This window comes from Pseudophryne corroboree, chromosome 12 (genome assembly GCF_028390025.1).
Source record: "Pseudophryne corroboree isolate aPseCor3 chromosome 12, aPseCor3.hap2, whole genome shotgun sequence".
Taxonomy (NCBI): Eukaryota; Metazoa; Chordata; class Amphibia; order Anura; family Myobatrachidae; genus Pseudophryne; species Pseudophryne corroboree.
In genome coordinates, this window is record NC_086455.1 from 146,419,669 (window position 1) to 146,446,478 (window position 26,810).

The following is a 26,810-nucleotide window of genomic DNA, read 5'->3' on the forward strand; positions in this document are numbered from 1 at the left end:
TGTTGTCTTTTAATAGTGGTAAGTCCGGGTCTCTGTAAATGAGTGGTCAATGCCGTTTAGCTGTTTGTGTCAATTCCATGCTTCTGGGTGATAATTGGTTAATCCATAGGGTATCATTCTTCCATTTCGTGAGATTACCATTTTTTAGTACATCACTTCTGGGGATTTTTTGTGCTTTGATCTTGGGTTTTAATAAATCCGTGTTTGAATATCCACGTTGCAGGAGCTTGTTGCTCATATATTGTATATAATCTATAGATTGTATACAATCTATAGATTGTAAGCTTGCGAGCAGGGCCTTCCTACCTCTATGTCTGTCTGTTTTTTTACGGGGACTGGGTATCCGCACACTCAAATTGTATTCTTATATTTTCGTGTGTGTATGTGGATCATCGCCACATACCCACGGATGTAGACCCCTATCCATTTTTGTGATATAAGTGGGTTGGAGTAATATTAAAGTCTCCTCATATGTCGCTTGCTCTGCTTTAAAATAGGATTGGTACACCTGCATTGATAAGCAACCCTCCTTATATTGTCAGTCAGTTGAATTGAGATTATCAGGGACCGTGGTGTATAGGGGAAGTTATATCATTAATTGGGACTGCTACATCCCTATGCCTGTACTTTGTCCACGCTACCCAGCCAAACCAATAGGGATTATTCCTTTAAGAGCTTAAACAATTAATTCAAACTAGTCTGACATACTGAGGTGTATATCTCGGTTGAATTTAATCTGGATAGATAGAAAACATGGCAATAATCACCGGAGGCATTCCCAAACATACATAAAATGGAGTGTCATCCAGTGAATTATACAATAATAATAACGGAAGACATATTTGATGTTCACAATTCTCACTGGGTGATTGAGGCATCTGCACTTATTTACATCTGCAGCCCCCATATTAGGGTAGGGTCTCAAGAGAGCAATTTCATTAAGCGAATTGGTAGACAAGCGATAGACTTGACCATTAAAGATTGATAATCAGGATAGAGGAACGACTTCAGTATAAACTGAGATAGATTTCAGATATCAATACACGAGTGACTTAACACCAACTACACTTGGATACCTATAAAATCTTAAATAATGTGCTATAAATATTAAAAACACACGTGGACACATTTTTTAGTCTTTAATCACATTTTTTCTAATTCTTTATTCACATACCTGTTAGTCTTAGTGATTTTAACCTCTAAGTTTCACTGTAGTCTGGGATGATAAAGTCATCTATATCCTATTTTAGTACATATCCAATAAAGGTTATATTTTATTTAAATCAACTTATCCTCCAGTGCGTCAACAATACAAATTCCTTCTCTTTTTTCCTCCCAACTTCTGTCTGTTTTTTAATAATAAATAATAAATAAATAAAATCTTAATGATCATATGTTTTTCTTCTTCTTCCTGGGTGTCACAAATTCTCCTTTCTCTGAGAAACTGTGGGTAAGGTAGTCTTTTTTTCAAAGAGGCTGGATGGTTACTGGAAGCTTGTAGTAAAGAATTACCATCTGTCGGCTTGGTGAACAATGTTGTAGAAATTTTGCCATCTTTATAATAGATCTTACCATCCAGGAAATTGGTCTCCTTGTCACTGATATTATATGTAAATTTGACATTAGTGTCCTGGGTATTGATGTTCTCCATCATGCTGACAGTTTCTTCTTTAGTACCACTCTGCAGGATGAATATGTCATCTATGTAACATTTCAAAAAGCTATTCATAAAAAAACGGTTCCTCTCAACATCAAACATAAAAGCGTTGGCATACGTGGGGGTCACACACGCCCCCGTTACACAAAATTGTTACTGTAGGTAATATATCCCATTGAAGATAAAATCATTTCTCAGTTTAACCAATTCCAATGATTCTAAAAACAGGGACAAATCTGGACCATTATACCACCTATTGTTGGTCGGTAATCTTTTTGTAGCCTCTATACCCCGAGTATGGGGTATATTGGTATAGAGGCTAATTACATCTAACGTGCGTAAGTATGTTCTTATGGGAAAGTCTTACATTTTTCCAGTTCATTTAGGAACATTGTGGTATCCTGCAAATATGTAGGCTCAGCTTGGACTGTCAGTTGCAGAAAATGATCTAGGTATTTTGAGACATCATAATACAAAGAGCCTCGGGCCGAAATTATTGGTCGGCCCAGGGGATTGATACTGTTTTTATGTAGCCTGGGGATCAAATGTAATATAGGTGTCATCAAAGTTTCATCCACCAGTGCCATTTGTACCTGAGTGGTAATTAAATCTTGTTCTACTGTTCTTTTCAGTACCCTCTTCAATATTGTGGTAAAGGCCAGAGTAGAGTCTTCCTGTAGTGTTTTGTGCACATGCATTTCGCTAAAGCCCCGTACACACGGGGGAGATGTGTGCTGAGTGATCTAGCATAGACCGCTCAGCACACATCTCTCCCCCCACTCAGCACACAGCACGATGAGCGAGGGGGCACTCATTTCACCCAGCAGTGAAATGAGCGATCACTAGATTTGACATGCATTTATGTAAAATCTAGACTCAGCGATAGCGACGCATGGTGCCGCGCATCACTATTGCTGTGGGGCATACACACGGAGAGATCCATTCTTCATTTCTAAGCAATCTAGTCAGATTTCTTAGAATTTAAGCACGGATCTCTCCCTGTGTACCCCCCTTAAGTTGTTTGTCAGCCTCTGCAATATAATTAGCGATGTGCGGTGGGCACTTTTCGTGTTTTGTGTTTTGGTTTTGGTTCTAATACCACTTTTGTGTTTTGGTTTTGGCTTGGTTTTGCCAAAAACAACCTTTTATGTTTTGGTTTTGGATATGGATGATTTTTGAAAAAAAAAACACCATAAAAACAGCTAAAATCACAGAATTTGGAGGTAATTTTGCTCCTACGGTATTATTAACCTCAATAGCATTCATTTCCACTCATTTCCAGTCTATTCTGAACACCTCACAATATTGGGGGTAATTCTGAGTTGATCGCAGCAGGAAATTTTTTAGCAGTTGGGCAAAACCATGTGCACTGCAGGGGAAGCAGATAAAACATGTGCAGAGAGAGTTAGATTTGGGTGTGGTGTGTTCAATCTGCAATCTAATTTGCAGTGTAAAAATAAAGCAGCCAGTATTTACCCTGCACAGAAACAAAATAACCCACCCAAATCTAACTCTTTCTGCACATGTTATATCTGCCTCCCCTGCAGTGCACATGGTTTTGCCCAATTGCTATCAAAAATCCTGCTGCGATCAACTTGGAATTACCCCCATTGTTTTTAGGCCTAAAAGTTGCACCGAGGTGGCTGTATGACTAAGCTAAGCAACACAAGTGTGCGGCACAAACACCTGGCCCATCTAGGAGTGGCACTGCAGTGGCAGACAGGATGGCAGATTTAAAAAATAGTCCCCAAACACCACATTATGCAAAGAAGAAAAAGAGGTGCAATGAGGTAGACCAGATTGACCACCATTGAATCCTGGCAAAGCGAATGAAGGGCTCCATCCACAAGTCCCATATACTTTGTGGAATCGCTCCATCTTAGCTCCGCCTTCCATTTATCCAGCTGCTTCTGCAAAAGCTTGATGATGGGAATGACCTGACTCAAGCTGGCAGTGTCTGAACTGACTTCACGTGTGGCAATTTCGAAGGGTTGGAGAACCTTGCACAAAACGGAAATCATTCTCCACTGCGCTTGAGTCAGGTGCATTACCCCTCCTTTGCCTATATCGTAGTTGGATGTATAGGCTTGAATGGCCTTTTGCTGCTCCTCCATCCTCTGAAGCATATAGAGTGTTGAATTCCACCTCGTTACCAACTCTTGCTTCAGTTGATGGCGGGGCAGGTTCAGGAGTGTTTTGCTGGCACGTGGTGGCTGAATGCAGAAAGTGGCCCACAATTTTTTGGGCCATAGAAAGCATCTCCTGCATGCGCCTGTCATTTTTCAAAAAATTCTGCACCACCAAATTAATTGTATGTGTAAAACATGGGACGTGCTGGAATATGCCCAGATGTAATGCACACACAATATTGGCGGCGTTGTCCGATATCACAAATCCCCAGGAGAGTCTAAGTGTGATTGTGTCATTGTGTGATGATGTCCCTCAGTTTCCGTAAGAGGTTGTCAGCTGTGTGCCTCTTACGGAAACCGGTGATACATAGCATAGCCTGCCTAGGAACAAGATGGCGTTTGTGAGATGCTGCTACTGATGCCTCTGCTGTTGTTACTGTGGGAGGCAATACATTAACCCAGTGGGCTGTCACAGTCATGTAGTCCTTAGTTTGCCCTGCTCCACTTGTCCACATGTCCGTGGTTAAGTGGACACTGTGTACAACCGCATTTTTCAGGACACTGAGGACACTTTTCTTAATGTCTCTCTACAGTCGGGGAATTGCTTTCCTAGTGAAGTGGAATCTTGATGGGATTTGCTACCGGGTACAGACTACCTCCATTAATTTTCTAAATTCCACTGCACCAATGACAGATACCGGATGCACGTCTAACACCAACATAGCTGTCAAGGCCTCAGTTATCCACTTTGCAACAGGATGACTGCTGTCATATTTCATCTTCCTCGCAAAGGACTGTTGGCAGTCAATTGCATACTTGAAGTAGTACAAGTGGTCTTCAACTTCCCCTCTGGGATGACGATCGACTTCCAGCAGCAACAACAGCAGCAGCAGCAGTAGGCATACCACTCAAGGATCCTCCGCAGGAATCCCGGTTAGGAGATGACTTGTCAGTCATGCCAGTAAAGGGCCATTCACCTTGACAAAGACCTCAGCTGCGGAGGTTGAAACGCGTTGGTGCTTCAGCAGGATTCCAATACAGCAACAGGGGGACCATCAATATTAAAGTGGACTGGAGCAATCGGGACTCTTTTACAATCCAACACTCATTCAGAACTGGTAATTGCGGTTTGGAACCAGCTGGTAATTTTCCCTTTTGCACGATTATAGGAATCACTGCTCATTGTGTGGATATCTTAAAAGGAATATTTTTAATGGGATTTTTTTATATGTTTTATGTGCTGTGTCTATGTGATTAATTATATGTATGTGAAATTTTATTCATTAAACTGTACTTCACTATAAATGATTCTGCTTCCCTCCACATGAAATGCTGTGATGTAAGGAGAATAGATGAGTCTGGAAAGTGAATAATTACCGTGATAACACTTAAGACCAGATAAGCACCAGATAAGTCCCATTTTCCACTTTTTTGTGTGATGCCAGTGACATGGCCTCCAGGACTACTGACGTTCCTGATTGGGGAGGAAATTGACGTTGAGGGAGCTGGTGTTGTGTCTTGCAGGAGCTTGGGTACAAGAGGAAGAAGGGATTTAGGTGTCAGTGGACTGCTTACGCTCTTACCCAAAGTTTCACAACTTGACAATGACTTCTGATGAATGCGCTGCAGGTGACTAATAAGGGAGGGATGTTCCTAGGTGGTTAACATCCTTACCCCTATTTATTATAGATTGACAAAGGCAACACATGGCTAGACACGTGTTGTCCGGATTTGTGGAGAAATAATTCCACACTGAAGAGGTGGCTTTTTTGGTATTTTGCCCAGGCATGACAATGGGCTTATTCATCCAATGGACAACAGGTGTCAACCCCGAAGCCTGATTTAAACAAACCACATCACCATCAGAATCCTCCTCGTCAACTTCCTCCTCAGTGGCAGCAACACCCATATCCTCATCCTGGTGTACTTCAACAGTAACATCTTCAATTTGAATATCAGAAACTGGACTGTGGGTGCTGCTTCCAGTACTTGCAGAGGGCGTGCAATTGGTGGAAGGAGCCACCTCTTCCTGTCCAGTGATGGGAAGGTCAGGCATTGCAACCTTCGACACACTTGGACTCTACTTGGGGATTTGTGATACCATCTTAGAATGCACAGTTCTTTGCTGTGCTTTTGTCAGCTTAACTCTTATCATATTTCTACCGGGAGGATGAGGGCTTCCATGGTCATGTGAAGCTGAACCACTAGTCAGGAACATAGCCATTTCTTGCCGCTCCGTGTCGTAAATGGCATATTTGCAAGTTTACATTTCTTCTCAGACCATTTAAATTTAGTTTTTGGGGTAATTTTACTGATCTTTGGCTTTTTGGATTTTGCATGCCCTCTACTATGACATTGGGTATCAGCCTTGGCAGACGACGTTGATGACATTTCATCATCTATGTCATGACTAATGGCAGCAGCTACAGCACTAGGAGGAAGTGGTTCTTGATCTTTCCCTATTTTATCCTCCAAATTTTTGTTCTCCATTATTTTTCTGGAGTTATATATCAATATGCGGCACAGGACAACGTACCCCTACACCACACAGGGCAAACCCTGTAAAGAATATTTGGATTAAATATTAATAACCCCTTTATTTGGAGTAAATGATATACAGAATAGGACAGCACCACTGGATTTATACGGCAGTACTACTGGACTTATACGGCAGTACCACTGGACTGGACTTATACAGCAGTACCACTGGACTTATATGGCAGTACCACGGGACTGAACTTATGCAGCAGTACCACTGGACTTATACGGCAGTACAACTGGACTGGACTTATACGGCAGTACCACTGGACTTATACGGCAGTACCACTGGAATGGACTTATACGGCAGTACCACTGGACTTATATGGCAGTAGCACTGGACTTATACGGCAATACCACTGGACTTATACGGCAGTACCACTGGACTTATATGGCCGTACCACTGGACTCATACGGCAGTACCACTGGTCTCATATGGCAGTATCACTGTACTGGACTCATACAGCAGTACCACTGGACTTATACGGCAGTACGAGTGGACTTATACGGTAGTACCACCGGACTTATATGGCAGTACCACTGGACTTATACTGCAGTACCACTGGACTTATGCTGCAGTACCACTGGACTTATGCTGCAGTACCATTGGACTTATGCGGCAGCAGCACTGGACTTATGCAGCAGCAGCACTGGACTTATGCGGCAGTAGCACTGGACACCACCACTGGACCTATGGCAGCACAGGACACCATCACTGGACTTATGGCAGCACAGGACATTATCACCACTGGACTTATTGCAGCACAGGACACCACCACTGGACTGATGCAGCACAACACAGCACCACTTCACTGAACTTATACAGCAGCAACACTGGACTTATGGCAGCACAGGACACCACCACTGAACTTATGGCAGCACAGGACACCACCATTGAACTTATGGCAGCACAGGACACCACCACTGGACTGATGCAGCACGACACAGCACAATTGGACTGGACTTATACAGCAGCACTGGACTTATGGAAGCACAGGTCACACCACTGTGACTGGACTGATGCAGCACAAGACACCACCACTGGACTGATGCAGCACAAGACAGCACTGAAATAAGAGAAAATAGCAGGTCGTCCACCCACGCGCCACACCACTTTCCTGCACAGACACTGAGGAGACACGTCCTCTTGCTACACTCTCCAGGACTGGAGTGAAAATGGCAGTGATGCGCGGATCCTTATATGGAATCCAAAACCCACGAGAATCTGACAGCTGGATGATGATGTTTTGCCTCGTTCTGGTTTGCAAGTCTTGCGGGACGTCCTGAGCCGGACTCGGAACATGATTTTCGGTAGGGTTTGGTTCTGAGAGAACCGAACCCGCTCATCTCTAATATTAATATTATTTTGTGTTCTTTGAGTTCAGACCTTCTTTGTCTTTCACACTGGCGGCCACGCCTGGTGTGGGATCTTTTCTGATGTCTTTCTTGCCTCTCGTTGTCACCCCCAGTGGTGTGCGGTACGTTTTTTGATCGTACATTTTCTTTTTCTAGATCACTATTAGAGTTCTGTAGGTCTGCTGAGGAGTCTGTCTCCAGAGGAAATTTTCTATTTCTCAGAAACCATGGTCGTTGTTGTTTATTGCCCCTTGGTTGGTTACTGGCCCAACGTTAAACCTGTTTATCCTCATAGTCTTTATTGACTCTAGCTAGTTTATTCCGTTTGAACCGAATCAGGTCACCTCTATATTTGTCAGCTTGCAACTGTAGTCTAGTAATCCAATCTTCTGTTCTGTCATCCCTGAGTCTCAACATATGTGCAGTCTCAAAGTCATTTAATTTTTGTTTTGTAAGCCCCAGTAAACTACAGTTGCAATTTAACAAATGTAGAAGTGCCTGATACAGTTCAAATGGAATACACTGGCTATAGGGCCTAATTTGAGATTGATTGCAAAAGCAAAATATTCCTCTAATGGGAAAGACCATGTGCATAACGGTGGTGGTGGTGGGAGAGGGGAGGGGGGGAGGGGGCATATAACTTGTGAAAAGAGAGTCAGTAAAGACTATGAGGATAAACACAGCATGTGAGGAGACGGATGCAGATCTGGCTGCGTATGCAGCAATCTGTGTCCATCTCTGGTATAAGGTCCACAGTTTGCATTTTTGTAGTATATATGTGCAGTATGTGTGACAAACACACATGCATACACTGACAATGATGCTGCAGAGAGTCAACCTTCCCAGGCACCTACACCTACTATTATAATTATTAAAACTTAAAGCAAAACTAATTCCTGATGGCATCTATATGGAGCCCCGATGGTGTACTAATGGTGTGAGTTTGTTTTCTAAAAAAAACAGTGCTCCATTCCCGGCCCACACCTTCTCCCACTGCTCTCCAGGGTGAAATGGTGCCTGGACTCTGAAACACTCAGATCGATGTCGGTTGTGTTCGGATTTGGGGAAAAAATGCTTATCTCTAGAACTGACCGGTCCATTGAAGGACACTGCTATATATATATTTTTCTTTAGCTACACCAGCAGGCTATTCTAGTTTGCTTTGCATCACTGCCCTGTGTAAAGGCGAGCTTCTAGCAGAATCTGTCGAGGATTTGTATGTAATTTGCATACATCATCTTCATATGGACACTGATTAGTCTGCCAGTATTGCCAGTGAAAAGTATGGCAGCATCTTAACATGATACTGCCTCCTCCATATGTCATGATGGGGTCTGTGTTTCCTGGTTAGTGTTTAGTGTTAGTTTTGTGTCATACATAACTCTAGGCCAAAAATTTACTTCTGCTAGGATTTCATCCTTGTAGGTCTCCTATAAATGTCCTTCTTGTGTAATGCCTTGCAGATTATTAACTCATGCAAATTATCCTCCCCCAGAGCCACTGGCTTCTGTAGGTTAATCCATGTCAGAGTTGGTCTTGCAGTAACTTCAGGACGGGATCCCTGCGGTCGAAATACCAAAACCAGAATCCCGAAGGACGCCATAAGACCTGCAGCTAAATCCAAAATACTGATGCCCGGAATCCCGATCGTTCAGACAAAATGCATACTGCTGCGGAGGGGGGGGGGGGGGGGGAGGAGGGAGCTTAGCTTAAGGCACTAGAAGGGGGAGGTTAGGGTGTAGGGATGGGAAGGTTATGGTTAGGTACCTAGGAGGGGGGTATAGAAGGAGAGGTTAGGGTTAGGCACCAAGTAGGGGGGAGGTCTTAAGTATGCCACCGTCCGGGATCCCGGTGACCAGAATACCGGCGCTGGGAACCCAACTGCCGGCTTGCCGACACCATATTCTCACTCTTGGGGGTCCACAAGGGGCTCATTAGCGCTCGCCCAGCTGGCGGTATGTCGGCGGTCAGGATCCCGGCCGACGGCCACTCATACTACACCCAAGTAGGGAGGGTTAGGTTTAGGCAGTGGCGAAGGGAGCAATAGGGTTAATCACCACCGGGGAGGGTTAGAGTAGGCCACCCACAAAGGAGGGTTAGGGTTAGGGTAGGGAACAAGGGTGGGTAATGGTCATTTCTGGGGGCTGTTGGAATTCTGACCGCTGGCAACCCGTCCATTGGGATATCATACTGAGGGCCTATTTCAGCATAGAACGCTATTCAGAGAAATAGTGAATCAAGGGATTATCGAAAGACTGGGCATGCGTAGCATTGGCATTGCGCAGACATGAGGGGTAATTGCGACAAAAATTGCATACAGATCAAAATCACAATGTAGCTGCTGTCTGACTGACAGCAAGCCGTTTCTGGGCGGAAACCTGCCGTTTTCTGGGCGTGTCAGAAAAAAACGCAGGCGTGCCCAGATGATACAGGCCCCTTCTGTTGACAACTAATTTTAAGTGAGCAGTCTGCAGCTTGGCTATAGGGGGTCATTCCGACCCGTTCGCACCAGCGGTTTATCGCTGGGGTGCAAACGGGTCCGGAATGCGAATGCACGGCGGCCGCAATGTGCGTGCGCGACGTTGCCCAGTGACATGGGGTCGCCGGGTTACGTCGCGTCCTACAATGGAAGCGGTCGCAGAGCCAACCGCAAAGAAGATTGACAAGAAGAAGGTGTACCTGGGCAGAGCCGTACCGTTGGAGACCGTTTTCGGGGAGTGGTAAGGAAAACGCAGGTGTGTCCAGCAGATGTCTGACGTCAAAGCTGGCTCCAGCATCGCAGAGATCGTCGCACAGGGTAAGTATGTCGAGGCCTAGTCTGCTTCTGCATTACATTTTTTTTAGCTTAGCAGGGCTGCACAAGCGATCGCAGCCCTGCTAAGCTAAAGTACACTCCCCCATAGGCGTGGACTAGTTGGTCGTAGCAGCATCAAAAAGTTGCTGGCTGCGTTCAACTCGGAATGCCCACCATAGTCACACTTGTTCATTTCTGTACTCTTACAATGGTTTCACATCTTTCCCCCCTATAATCATATCTATGGGGGAGGTGGATCATGCCTTCAAGAGAGATACATTGGAGCAGTTTCTATCACAGCCTGTAAGATAACAGAAGCTTTAAATAATTTATCTTTCATTTTTTGTGGTTCATTTCCATTTGTCTAAATGTTTTCAAATATTTATATTTATTTGATATGGTGCTGACTAATGTGTTCATGTATGACAAAAAAAAATACCTCTTCAATTTATTATAAATGTTCTATTTTCAAATCTTTACTTCTAGCATGTATTATAATTCTAGCATACAAACATCAATTATAAAGCCAATTATAACTTCTAAAAACACTATTCATTCAATATATGTTCTGTACATCTAAAGTACTAGGTAGGTGCACACTGTAATCGACGATCGTGTATATGGTGTTGCGACAGATCTAATGTACGGATAGAAAATATTAGGTATGGGAGGCGTTCCAATGCCTCATTACCTCTCCTGTATAATGTGTGACATTAGCACAATTCTTTACACACAGACATCTCTCAGCAAGCACTAAATGAACCTTGGCTGGCTGTGTGCATCAGCACATTCCCTGAAGAGTTGGAGGGGTGTTCAAGGGGAACAGGTATATTGATTTCAAGGAAAACAAAACTTATGTACACTGACAAACTCTCTCAGGAGATGAATTAGTTGCTGATAGACTTAAGGGGTTTGTTGTTACACTGGCAGTAACAACATCAAGAGATTAATAGTGCACAATATGATTTCTTTTTATTACTGCTTTGAGGTAAAATAATAGCTTCATTAACAACTGCTTAAAGACTGAGCGTCATTTAGGGATATTCACAAACATAAATGGAAACAATTCTATGCTTTCCTAAAACAGGTTTGTGAGACTGAATTGGTTTTGCAAGACTTGCACGCTATGGGCTGAATACATTTCAAGCATGTTTTCCCTGAAAAAACATACATTCATATTTATAAACATAGCTTGGTCTAAGGGACGCATTCATTGGGGCTCTCCACAACGTCACATCTGGGGAATTAATGGTAAAGTAGGTCACAACTAATTTTGTGTTTTTTCCATTGCAACTCGCTCTTTTTTTCTACTGCGTATGTATGATTTGCCAGGTGGGTGACGAAGGTGGGTGACAGTGTTTAAGTAAGGTACAGTAACTGCATTCAGGCAAAATACGTCCCAAGCTTAAACAAATACATATATGTGCATGTCTTAAGGTGGATCATTTACAAGTGCTCAGCACCTTGGGTAAAATATGAACTGATGATGATGATTAGTTTCCACTTCTGTTTGGTGGAATGCATCGGGTACCCTCTAATACACAGGTTCTCAAACTCGGTCCTCAGGACCCCACACGGTGCATGTTTTGCAGGTCTCCTCACAGAATCACAAGTGATATAATTAGCTCCACCTGTGGACCTTTTAAAATGTGTCAGTGATTAATTAATACACCTGTGCACATGCTGGGTTACCTGCAAAACATGCACCGTGTGGGTTCCTGAGGACCGAGTTTGAGAACCACTGCTCTAATATATAATAACACTACACTGCAGTAATATTGATACAATATTACAGTTACATTAATAATTGATCGTAGGCAATAATGCATACTTCCCTGTCATCTGTAAAGAGGGGGATGTTTGTATTGATCTAAATTTAAAAAATTGCATCTTATCCTAATTCCGATTTACATGGTGTATGCGACTTCAATAGCTGCTTATAACATAGTTCAGCCATTGACCGTGTGGCACATATGGTACTGATTGAATCTCCACACCAGTTTTCATTCCCGCAACCCTGTCACTTGCTATACACTGGTCACCTACCTAATGGTGGTCATTCCGTGTTGATCGCTAGCTGCATTCGTTCGCTGTGCAGCGATGAGGCAAAAAAAGAGGCACTTCTGCACATGCGTATGCGGCACAAAGCGCACGCGCGTCGTACTATGACAACGAATGATGTAGTTTCACACAGGGTCTAGCGAAGCTTTTCAGTCGCACTGCTGGCTGCAGAGTGATTGACAGGAAGAGGGCGTTTCTGGGTGTAAACTGACCGTTTTCAGGGAGTGTTCGGAAAAATGCAGGCGTGCCAGGAAAAACGCAGTTGTGGCTGGGCGAACGCAGGGCGTGTTTGTGACGTCAAAACAGGAACTGAACACTCTGAAGTGATCGCAAGCGCTGAGTAGGTTTTGAGCTACTCAGAAACTGCACAAAAAAACTTTGCCGCCGATCTGCAATCCTTTCGTTCGCACTTCTGCTAAGCTAAAATACACTCCCAGTGGGAGGCGGCATAGCGTGTGCATGACTGCTAAAAACTGCTAGCGAGCGATCAACTCAGAATGACCACCAATGTCCGGCCAGCTGCTCCAGCATTGTTCACTCTGAACCCAACTCCAAACAATTTTTAGAAGCCTCCACCCCAAGCACTACCCTCTAATTCAGAGGTTCTCAAACTCGGTCCTCGGGGGCCCACACAGTGCATGTTTTGCAGGTCTCCTCACAGAATCGCAAGTGAAATAATTAGCTCCACCTGTGGACCTTTTAAAATGTGTCAGTGAGTAATTAATACACCTGTGCACCTGCTAGGTTACCTGCAAAACATGCACTGTGTGGGCTCCCGAGGATCGAGTTTGAGAACCTCTGCTCTAACTAGTCACACCCATGTGAAACACCTGTGTGTGCTGTGTGTTTAGGTCAGGTGGAGATTTAACCCTGTCTCTACCATAAGACTGCAATCTCCCAGAGTAGGCATAAAGTCTCTCATAAGAGACTGGGACAAGCTGCCCAGTTTGTCACAACTGCATTCAGTGGCAAATCTAGAGAGGAGGGGATCCGTGTGCAGTCTCCGTGTGTGGGCCCCCTCCTCTACCATAGCCGGCAGTGCTGCTAGCACTCTGAGTAATGAAGACTCGGGCGTCTTTTTGTGAAGTTCCCCCTTAAAATGGGTCTTATTCGTATCGCTATGCAAATAAGACAAACAAGCAGCTTCTGCTGATTAAAGTGATAAGCGGCATGCCTATATTCTGTGTGTGACTGCGGCTGTATCTGCATATGAAATACTAAATTACAGTATTTCCTGTGTATTGTGTGATTTTACAGCACTTGCTAAGTAATACCCCTTTCAGACCGCAATAGGCGGGTTGCACCCGGGAGCCGTACACGGGTGCTTCCCGGGTGTGACCCACCTGAGCCCCTTTCACAGCACTGTCCCCAGCTCGGCATATTGCGGGGTTGGTGACATCAGCAGTGACACGTGCGGGGCCAGAACTTGGAGATCAGATGATCTCCAAGCGCCGCTCGTCTGTAAGAGTGGCGGTGGTGTGGTGTAGTGCATGCTGCCGTGCAGGTGTAGACTCGCTACGTACCGCACTCTCTCACCTTCAGGTCACGGAATCTTCAACGGACCTGGAAACTGCACTTGGGCCCGGACACGGCGATCACCTTCCAGATGTTGATGACGGACAAGCTGGGAAAGAAAGGAGATAAATGAAGGAGTATCAACTCTTTTCCAAAGGGAAAGAGGATACTCCCAGGGTGGCGGCGACCTTCACCGGTTAGGTGAAAATCATCATCGGCTCAAAGCCTCAGCCACCCAATTCTCACACACTCGTACTCTCGCGCGTAGTGTGATATATAAGAGGTTCTCACATCCGTGAGCAAACCCCTAATCCGGCGCTCGTGGAACAGACAGACAAAAGGGACAGACAGACACAGATGTTACTCACTGTTGCCAATCTTGCACTGCGATCTTCCTCTCCACTTACAGGTCCCTGTAAGGAGGCAACAAACAACAGCCGTGCAGGGCCTACTCTATCCTGATGTAACACCACTACACTAACTACAACAGCAGAGCCCTCAAACTAGCTCTGTGTGTGTAGTGCAACAAAACTAAACAAACTATAAGCAAACTTAGCCCTGCACGGAAACAACAACTCGATAACACAGTACAGTACAAGTATCTACAATGCTGCTATCCCTTTAAGTTCCTATCTCCCTTAGATTACTCGGGGGGTGGGCGCCGTATGGCCTACCCACCTCCCATACACTTACTTGAGCCTACTGCCCCCTACCTAAATGCAGGGGTGCTGCTGTTGTTAAAGTAAAAGCACACTGGTCCTGTATGCTGTAAGAATGCAGGGGTGCTGTAAAAATAAAGGGGCACTGTTCTGTGTGCTGTAATAATAAAGGGATGCTGTACTGTGAAATGGAGAACAACAATCTGGAGAAAAAAATAGTGGAAGATTAGGAACCACTTCCAGTTCCTAGTACTAGTGCTGAAGCTGCTGCTGCCACCAGTCATGACATTGACAATGCAATTTCATCAACGTCGTCTCCTAAGGCCGATGCCCAATGTCATAGAGGGCATGTAAAGTCCAAGAAGGAAAAATTAATAATTAGGAAAAAAAAAGGAATTATCTGACGAGAAACGTAAAATTGGCAAAATGCAATTTATGACACAAAGTGGCAAGGAAAGGCTAAGGCCTTGGCCTATGTTCATAACTGGTGGCTCAGCTTCTCATGAGGATGGAAGCCCTCCTCCCTCTCGAAAAATAAAAAACAATTAAGCTTGTTAAAGAACAGGAAAAAACAACTGTGTGTTCAGAGATATCACAAATCCGCAAGGAGAGTCCAAGTGTGACCGCGGTTGCCATGTCTAGGCCTGACCTTCCCAATACTGTATGGGAAGAGGAGGCTCCTACCACCATTTGACGCCCCCTGCATGTACTTGGAGGAGCAACGCCAGCCCAGTTGCTGATATTGAGATTGAGGATAGCACTGTAGACGTACACCAGGATGAGGAGGATATGGGTGTAGCAGGCGCTGAGGACGAAGTTGATGATGAGGATTCTGATGGTGATGTGGTTTGCTTAAATAATGCACCAGTGGAGACAATTGTTGGCCATGGCAGGGCTGAAACTAGGATTTCCGGCACCCAGGGCAAGGCAATAATTTAGCCCCCCCCCCACACACACACACACACACACAAAATAATAATAATAATAATAATAATAATAATAATAATAACAATAATAATAATATACGTAAATAAATAAAATTAAATAAATAAAAATTCTAAATATAACAATAGATTCCAAACTATACCACACAGTAGTGCACTCTTATTCTCATTACAATGCACAGTAGTACCCTTCATTAACATGTATATATATACATATATATATATATTCTATCAAGCGAGGTGCAGCACTCATGGGTTCTAATGTAAGAAGGGAAATGAAGAGAAGGATCAGTGGTGTGGCGATGAGACAGCTCAGATGTAGGTAAAACACACAGCTGCCAGTAACATAAATATTTTCTCGCTAGCACACTTAGAGCAACTGGGACGTTTCTACCTGTTTACTGGCTGGTCGCTGTGGTACGCACCTCACAGCCCAGGGGGAGTGGGGAAGGACTGAATGGCGGCACTGGGCACTTCCTGTTACTGGGGCTTCAATATTAAATTCTGCCCTGCATCTGCGTCCTCCATATTCACTCCACAGCAGCTCCGCATCCTGATCACAGCCCGTGTCTGATTAGTGTGCTACGGGCGGCATTGGCAATGAATCGGCGTACGCGGGGGGTCAATCCTGCATGCTCCATAATTAGCGGCTCTGCTCTGTTGGCGTCCGCTCTCCTGGGTGTCGGGTGCTGGCAGATTGCAGCGGTGGAGAAGCAGCTGACTTAGGCGGGAGCCGGGTAGAGATCCCCAGCCTCGCCCCCTAAAATCCGGCGCCCGGGGCATGTGACCCCTTAGCCCCCCCCCCTAGTTACGGCCATGGCCATGGGATGAGAAAGCCAATTGTCATGACTGGGCAAAATACCAAAAAAGCCAACTCTTCTGTGTGGAATTATTTCTCCACAAATCAGTGCAGTGGGATTTAGACAGTTAATGGACGTACTGTGTCCCTGGTACCAAATCCTGTCTAGATTCCACTTCACTAGGCAAGCGATTCCTGGACTGTACAGGGGCATTAAGAAAAGTGTCCTCAGTGTCCTTCAAAATGTGGTTGTATCCAGTGTCCACTTAACCACGGCTGGTGGTTAAGGATCCAATAGGGCTGGAGGTAGCCCTATTGCATCCTATGGGTGCTGCCAGGTTTTCTGTGTCAGCTGAAATGTCAGATATAACGTTGTTTTCTCTGGACTTTTCACTGCATTTAATTATGGAGGTAACTTCAACACTGCAATCCCCAGCTAATATGATGGAGATGTGCGGTTATTGAGTTAAACTAAATAGACCCTATAGAGATGGAAAGTAATAGCTGAAATTAACAAGCATATTAGCAAAGCACAGATATAATCATCTCCAACCTTGGCAGCTATCCCATACCTAATTAAAGGTATCTGCAATGACTCACATCACCGGGAGTAAAGGTATGCAATGAATGCTTAGCAAGATATATTCATCACTATTAACTGTCATAGTCACTAATGTTTATTACAAACAACAAGCCATGAACAGATGATACCAATAAATCAGAACTGTTCCAATGTTTGCCATTGGAGCCTTGTTTTACAAAAATGATTGGTGTGCTCTTATTCACCCCCTTCCCCATATGGCTGAGAAATGGCAAGCATAAACATACAGTAACTAGTTGTGCTGTTATATGCTTTCTGCTCTCATCTAAACTTACACAGAAGCTCCATAACCTCACCTGAATTACCTTGTGGTTTTTTTATGCGGTATCTGAACTACGAACATTTTGATAATGACTGGGACCACTGGATACTGTACTAAAGCCATTAAGCATGAATAGACATGAAAAGACTAGGATATACTTACAAAAGTTTGATTTTCTTTGATCTAAAAATTATCTAAATCGATGTTGTGTTTCAGGGGCTAAAACACCCATGTACTAACAGTTAGAAATGAATGTAAAAAATCATCTTGTGTGTTATAGCCCCTGAAGGGGCGTAACTCCCAGAGACAATGGAGACACCTGCTGCCGGGCTCCAAGCCCTAAAGGGGCACCTGCATGTACAGCAGCACCTGTGTGGTTCACAGCGGGATCCAAGTGTGGTCGCTGCTCTTCCAACGGAGCTCTGCAGCGCACCCGCTGCTGTTGCAGAGTTAATTAGTTCTGTCCCAGGAGCCCTGCTAACACCGGCAATAGGTGACAGGACAGCTCCTGCCTGGTACCGCCCAGCCTGCGCTGAAGCAAGTGATGGTGCATCCACCACTGCTGTGGACGGTGAGATGGAACCCACTGGTGATCACCAATTCTGCATGCTTCAGATGGCTGTATCTCATGAGTCTGACCCTGACCCACTGGCTGTTGTCACACAGCGTATCTGAAGCCCTGTCAATTCACTGTGGGCTCTGGTTCCTGTAGACTGGCTAAGAGCGCTATCTATATACAGTTGGAGCCGCGCGCATCTGATACGGCTCCATCGCATAGCAGTGTTCCAGGCGTGACTAGGCGATCCGTCTGCCTAGTCATGCCGGTAGCGCACACAGAGGATAATTCAGACCAGATCGCTGCTGTGCGTTTTCGCACAGAGGGTGATCAGGTCCAAACTGCGCATGCGTATGCACCGCAATGCGCAGGCAAGTCACAGGGGTACAAAGCGGATCACCGCTCAGCTATGGGTTTGTGCAACGGATCTGTTCACACGGGCGAGCGCAAGGAGACTGACAGGAAGAAGGCGTTTGTGGGTGGCAACTGACCGTTTTCATGGAGTGTCTGGAAAAACAAAAGTGTGTCAATGCTTTTGCAGGGAGGGTTCCTGACGTCAGTTCCGGTCCCGGGCAGGCTGATGTGATCGCAGCGGCTGAGTAAGTCCTGGGGTGCACAGAGACTGCACAAAATCTGTTTGTGCAGCTCTGCTACACATGCGTTCGCACACTTGTACAGCTAAAATACACTCCCCCTGTAGGTGGTGACTATCTGATTGCATTGCATGGATTATATGGAAGTTTCCACACTTATAGACCACCCTGTATATTTATTTACACACACATTCACACACACCATGTTTGTTTTCCTCTTTTTTAAGGCGGGGGGGGGGGAGCACCAAACTCCAACTTGGGGCGACTGGGGTGAACTTACGTCCCTGCCTGAAACACTGTGATCTGTTTTCATTGGTTTTAAATTGGTAATGTTTTTAATAAAAATCAGACTTTAGTAAATATACCCCTCAATGTCATTGGCTCAAATTTGTTTTAAAACACATGTGAAAAAGACCTTAACATTTGTAATGGATTTAAGACATGAAGAGAGATCCGATGCATTTGTTCAGTCCTGGTCATTTTCATACTTTTGTTCTGTTCTTCTTATATTTTGTTCTTATACATTATACTGCTAGTTAGAGTGCTCCCTCATTATACTGCTAGTTAGAGTGCTCCCTAATTATACTGCCAGTTAGAGTGCTCCCTCTTTATACAGCCAGAGTGCTCCATCATTATATTGTCAGCTAGGGGTGTAGTAGGGTATGCCGGCGGCCGGGCTCCCGGCGACCAGCATACCGGCAAGTAGATGCCAGAGTCCAGAGGAAGGTAATGAGGACTGAGTACGGTGTTGAGGGGCAGAGTAAGGGGCTGAGGAAGGTGGTGAAGGACTCACCACCCCAGTCTGCCTCACCATCCCTGTCCTCAAAGGACATGCCCCCTTTTCCTAGTAGCCAAACCCCCTTTTCCAGCACGCATGTGTCTTTCGGTGCTCACAATAATACACAACGGGGCGAACACTAAATCCTATTAAATTGTCCATACTCTCACTTCAAAATTCCCACCTCAACTACTGATACTACCAGTTATAGAATTTCTTCTACTATCATTATATTTTTAAGGCTGTTTTATGTAATATGGGCCAATTTTAGAGTTGCACACAAGTCCTGTTTTCCTAAACCCTTGAGCCTTCCAACCTCAACTACAGTATTTCTTGTCTACATCTTCATATATATATATATATATATATATATATATATACTGCTGAGCATACATGCTACAGTTATCTAGCCAACCTGCCTGATATTGGATCAGGCCAGATAACTACAGTGGGGTTGGGGATGGAATCCCAGCGGCCGGTATCCCGGAGATCAGTGTACCGACACCGGGATCCCAGCCATCAGAAAGCCGGCAGTGGGGCGAGCGCTAGAAACTTATCCAGCTACACTCGATGTTGAGATGGGAAAATTAAGGCCAAAAACTTCTATTTCAACAACTCAAAACTCTTGAAACGACACACAAGACTTCCTCCTCCACTTCGGTCATGTTTGAACTAACTGCGACTAACTGCGACTAGAGCAGTGATAAACAAACTGCCCTTTGACAATAATAAACAAGACTAGCATTTAAACCGGAACCACTTTTTTTCAGTGGGGCAATAACTGGGCAAGCTTTTAGCCAGGGCCCTTCATTCCCAAAGAGCCACATCATACTTACATCCAGAAGGTTAAGGACTCCACGGACACTGAACACATACTTGTGATATCACACCTGCTTTCATTTCTATTACACTAAACTGTATAATTTGCAGGATCCTAATCCCTAAGAGGAGATAGTTTCCTTTCAGGATCTGGTTGCCTAATACCTCCAATGTGTGGTTCTTCCCAAGCGCTCCATAAAGGACCAGACTCTCCTTTTTCCCCTACTGATCTAGAAGAGGCCTTTTAGTCCACCCCATCGGTAAAAAGCCTGAGCACTGATGGTTTTTACCATTACCTACTATAAGACTTTTTAGGCCTTCAATCTCCCTAATTTGCTCTTTGCCTTTAATGTGATAACTGGGGACTATTATTTCTCTTGGAAGCTCACATCACTTTCATACATAGAACCAAGCTCATTGTTCCAGCTACTGCCCAATTTCCTTACTTAACACAGACATTAAGTTGCTTGCAAAATTCATAGTCAATAGATTTAAGACTTTACTCCCTAATATTATAAATTTGGACCAGGTGGGATTTGTTCCTGAGCGGGCAGGCTCAGGACAGTACCACCATTTGGCCTCCAGTAGTTCCTTTCCAGTTATCTTGCTTTCCACTGATGCTAAAAATGGCTTTTTCAGGACCAACTTTATGACACACCTGGGCTTGGGTCCCACCTGCCTTCATAGGATTTTGGTGCTTTACCATCTCCATTCCACATGGATTAGGATTAATGTTGCCCTTTCAGAATCGGTGAAGATTAATAATGACACCAGTCATGGGTGCCCCCTTTTCCCCTCTCATCTTCATGTGTGGATGCTCTTTCTTACACTATTAGATCTAATAGTCTGTTGGCACTCAATATTGGTGAGGTGGTGTATAAATTAGCATTATTTGTGGATGATCTCTTGATGATTCTGTCCAACCCGGTTATTTCAGTCCCTAACCCTGTTGATTGAATTCCAGAAATTTGGCTGCTTATCTAACTTTAAGATGAATTATACTAAATCAATTACTGCTAACCTGATGGCGCCCATTCAATTCTCCCATTCAGTTGATATGTTAAACAGTGCTTTGCTTTCTCTTGGCACATGTTATGTTATAACAGTCATTTGATTTCTTTTGGCACAACTCTAGCTCAAGTGTCTTGGGGTAATATTAAATAGGGACTTCTCCCATCTATTTGTGGATAAGTTCAGAATTTTAAACAATAAGGAACGAGCTATGGGTTGGTGCATCAAAAATATATATTGGTTGGGTAGGGTAATTATTGCAAAAATAAACATTCAACCTAGAGTTTTATGTCTGCTGCAGGCACTTTCCATTCTTGCCCCTAAACAGTGATTTGGAGATTTGCGCAAATTAGTGACTTTGTTTTGTGAGGGGTAGGAAACTTTGTTTCAAGCATGCTAAACAATTTAGACACAAACACATGGGGGGGGCCAGTGGGTTATAGACTGGATGAGGTCTGGAGATGCTAGGCAATGGATTCAGCTGGATAGCCAATCTGTCCCTAATGCTATTTTGTCATTCCTGTGGAGATCCAGGGTGCCCATTATACCACACTGATTCACCCTACTTTGACTAGGTGGAATAAATTGAGACATCATACCAGAATTCATCTTTGTTCTCACTCCTGACTTCACTGTTTGGCAACCCTGACTTCCTCCCAGTTACCTCTTGTTCTGTATTTCATGAATGGGCACAAAGGGGAGTCCTATGGGTTGGTCAGCGAGTAGTCATTGAAGGTGTATCTTCCTTTGACACTCTAAGACTAGGAATTGCCAGACACCAAGATTTGGCATTTTCTGCAACTTAAACACTTTGTCCAAAGCCATGATGTATGACTTGCCTATAGTAGACCACTGACTTGGTGGACATGTGCCTGGCCTCTTCATGCCCATCGCATTTATGTTTTTGCTGTTATGAATTTTTGATTGAGCATTCATTTCCAGAGACTCCCAAACTCACCAGAGACTGGGAACGGAATTTTTAGATTTCTATACACTCTAAAGATTGGCATACGATCTTTCTAATACCTTTGCAGGCTCTGATTGTTACTCAGTCATAGAAACTCAATTTAAGGTGCTCTCTTGCTGGTATTGGTGTACCAGATTTTAGTGAAAATGTTCCCTGGTGTTTCTGACAGATGCTGGAGATGTTATTCTGCAGGGAGTTCTCTGGTTCACATCTGGGGGGATTACCCAGCTCTGCGCCCCTTTTTGGAGGTTATACCCCTTTCCACATCAATTGTTGGTAGTGAAATTCCCTCAGATCCCTCTTTCTGGCTCCTGAACTCGTACCCTGGCCCTTTGACGAACTATAAAAAATCCTTGCTTACATTTTTCAATAGCGTGCTAATGCAGTACATTGGAAGACCAGGATGTAAATTTACTAAGGTGGGAATTTTTATCTAGCTACTTCTAGAAGATAATAGACATAATCTGATTGGTTGCTATGAGCAACATCACCAGTTCTAAAAAAACTCCCACCTTAATAAATTTACCCCACGTCGCCACCCTCCCTAAAAGAATGATTCACCAGGACAGACCTGTATATGACTATGGATGACCTACATCTTAGCTCTGAGAATAATCGAGAGTTCTGCTCAACCTGATATGGTTTGAGTTTAAGTCATCTGCCATTAATATTGCACATAATGTCTGAGTTCCTCCAGCACCCCAACTACTGATCTGCACCACTTTGACTCCATGTTCTCTATTGTCCTTAGATACACTAGGTATTGCGCTCCCCCCCCCCCCCCCCCCCCGACAACAATCCAGACATTACAGTTAGTAACTCATTTGATCCTGGATACTCTATAGGCTTTTTGAAGATATTTGAAGATAGTTTGAGCATTTGGTGCCCTCAAGTCAAATGCATTTTGTTCTACTTGCCACTGATTGGCAACAATTGCTGGTTGTGACAACCCTTCTCCGGTCCCTCCAGCAGGGGAATTACTGCCCTGATGTTAGAACTTAACCAATTTGGAACAACTGTTTGCTTCCTTGATACTCCCTGACTATGTAATTCTTGCTTGACTAGACTGCTCTTCCATTGCCCATTTTTCCAGATTTATTATTATTATTATTATTATTATTATTATCTTTTATTAATATGGAGCCACAAGGGATCCACAGCGCCTATTACACAGTACATATGCAAATGAGCAAAACAAGAAAAAGCACTTACAGTTTAAGACAATATAGGACAAGTACAAGGTATATACAGAAAACCAGGGGTTAGGTGCCATCAAGGGGAGTATTGAGTAAACGATAGTGTAAGTAAAAGAAGGAAAGGCACATAAGGGGAGAAGGCCCTGCTCTTGCGAGCTTACAATCTAAAAGGTGAAGGGCTAATAGACGGGGGTGACACAGGAAGGGTAGACCGTGAGCGTGGACAGGAGGGTTAGGAGGAGAGTTTGGAGTGGAGAGAGGCGTATGTCAGGGAGCATTGTTTGCAATGTCTTTTTATGTCATTCGCCTTATTTTTCCGGATAGTCTATGGAGCAATCTTGATTGTTAGGCCTGGATTAGGTGCCCACAAACTGTACAAAAAATATTATATACTGTAGTAGTTCAATTCTGTGCTGCTGAGAGGGATGCAGCATGGGTTGCTTAATCCTGTCAGTGCCCACATACAAAAATATTACATACTAAAGGAATACAAGTCATTCTACGCATTCCTGCAAAACAACAATTATTAATATAATAGTACTGCCTTGCTGCTTACTAAGCTCATATAGGCGCAAATGTGTTAAGCCTTAAAAAGGGATAAAGTAGAGATGGATGAAGAGTGATAAATGAGCAGCCAACCGGCTCCTAACTGTCATTTTTCAAACACTGGGGGGCAGATGTAGTAAGCCTGGAGAAGTTATAAAGCAGTGATAAATAAGTGATAAGTGCAAGGTGATAACGCACCAGCCAAACAGCTCCAAACTGTCAATTTACATATTGGAGCTGATTGGCTGGTGCGTTGTCACCTTTCACTTATCACTGCTTTATCACTTCTCCTGGCTTAATACATCTGCCCCACAACCTGTTACATGGCAGTTAGGAAGCTGATTGGCTGGTCCTTTAATACTCTTTAGCCATCTTCACTTTTTATCTTTTGTTAGGGCTTAATACATTTAGGCCATAAAGCTTAAGGGGGGTACTGACGGTTACGGGAGAGGTGTGTGCTGAGCGATCTTAACACTGACCGCTCAGCACACATCTCTCCCCCCGCTCAGCACAGCGCGATATGCTGAGCGAGGGGGGGGGGAGGCGGGGGCGCTCACTTCACACAGCGGTGAAGTGAGCGACCAGCTAGATTGAGATAGCACCGGCGATAGCTCATCGCTCATCGCTATTGCTGGGGGGCATACACACGACAGATCCCTGCTTAAAATCTAAGCAATCTAGTCAGATTGCTTAGATTTTAAACATGGATCTCGCCGTGTTTGCTCCCCTTTAGTATAAGCCTTGCAGAGAGACTAAGTGTACGGAGATAAAGTACCAGTCAACCAACTCCTGTTATTTTTCAAACACAGTGGGAGATGAACTAAGCAGTGAAAACAGGGCAGAAGTGAGCCAGTGGAGAAGTTGCCTATGGCAACCAATCAGCATTGACGTAACACTTATAATTTGCATACTATAAAAGTATACAGAGCAGCTCATTGGTTGACATGGGCAATTCTCCACTGGCTCACTTCTACACTCTTATCACTGCTTAGTACATCTCCACCACAGTCTGTAACGAGGCATTTAGGAGCTGATGTGTTGGTACATTATCTCAGTCTGCTTTATCTCTCTCCAAGCCTTAGTACATAGACACCTGGATACAGTGTCGGACTGGGGAATGAAGGGCCCACCGGGGAAATGCAGTGGTAAGGGCGTGGCCGGCAGCAGGATGGGCGGTCCGGGGGCGTTACATCAGGGTCGCGTCATCGTGACTCCGCCCACCGCTGTGCAGTGCCGAGAAACGAGCCGCTGCATAGCGGGGGGCGGAGCTACGATGACGCGATTCAGCGCGAATCGCGTCATAGGACCCCCTTCGTGCCGCCCGCTTGTTCTCTGCTGCGGGCGGCCGAGGGAGAAAGCGGGAGGCTTGCCCACCTTTCCGGGGGGCCGGGAGGGTCACTTGATTTTCGGGAGCCTCCCGGCCATTCCGGGAGGGTAGGCAAGTATGATACAACTTATACTTTCCATATGCGTATGGTTCTAAACCAGCCATGTGACACATTTTTCCAGTGCTTATTTATTTGGATTTTCCATCTTTTGGACTGATTTCATTTGATCCATGCATAATGCAGAAATACACTCAGAACATATTACAGACAGTGGAAACCTGGCCTGGAGAAATAGCAGTTGAACACTGGATTTGTGCGACGCTTTCCTACACAATGTTGTTAAAAGTAGGGAAAGCCCAGTAATCAGTCATAATGGCAGACCTAAGAGAAACATTATATAGAGTATAAAGAAGACGTTGATTTCAATCCGGCACAAAAAGAAATTCGCATCCTAACTAAACACATGACATGCTTGTGATTGCTAGACGTACTGTTGCTGTGGCAGTGACAAAAAAATATTTACTTTACAAAGTCAAAAAGAGCTGTTTGGGAGCAGGGCATGCAAGCTCACAGCCACAAGAGAGACTGAATGAAAGCAGATGGCGTCTAATACGGAAAAGATTATGCATGCAAATATACAGTAGATAACCAACATAGTAATGCAATCTACCGTATATACTCGAGTATAAGTCGACCCGAATATAAGCCGAGGCACCTAATTTTACCTAAAAAAAAATGGGAAAAATTACTGACTCGAGTATAAGCCTAGGGTGGGAAATGCACGGTGCCAGGGGTTTTCATGCTCAGGGTGTCATGCTCGTTGCCAGGGGTTTCATGCGGTAAGTGTTATGCTTGTTGCCAGGGGGTAATGCTTGTTGCTAGGGCTGTGCCCCCAGTGCCACATATACCCCCAGTGACAGATATCCCCCCCCCACAGTGCCAGAAAAAAACATGCCCCCCTGTTGCTTTGCCCCCAGTAGTTGTGCCCCCTCTTTCTTTGCCCCCCAGTAGTTGTGCCCCTCTTTCTTTTCCCCCAGTAGTTGTGCCCCCTCTTTCTTTGCCCCCAGTAGTTGTGCCCCCTCTTTCTTTGCCCCCAGTAGTTGTGCCCCCTCTTTCTTTGCCCCCAGTAGTTGTGCCCCCTCTTTATTTGCCCCCTGTCGCTGTGCCCCCGTCGCCGCTTACAAACATACAAAATAAAAAAACCAATACTTACCACTGCCCCGCTCCTGCTTCCCGACCACTTCTTCTTCTGCTGTTGCTGCTCCGTCCGTCCGTCTGGCCAACCGCCCGCTCGCTCACCCACCTGCTCCTCTCTATGGGAGAGACGTCATGATGTCTCTCCCATAGCAGCGCCGCACAGACACTAGAGGTCAATAATGACCTCTAGTGTCTGTCCCTGGAGCCGGCTGCAGCGGACGCCCACACAGGCCACGGCGTCTGCTGCAGCCATGAGCTGACTCCAGTATAAGCCGAGGGGGGCTTTTTCAGCATAGAAAAATGTGCTGAAAAAGTCGGCTTATACTCAAGTATATATGGTACTTCTTGTAGCTGAGTAAGCCAGGAAAGTGTTCCTTGTTTGGGTGCAAATTTACTATCTACTTCCTTTTTTTGTTTATTATTGCACATAACATTATAATTTGTACATTATGTTTATAATAGTTTTTATGGGGATACGGTCGTTAGGTCGACACAGCTTAGGTC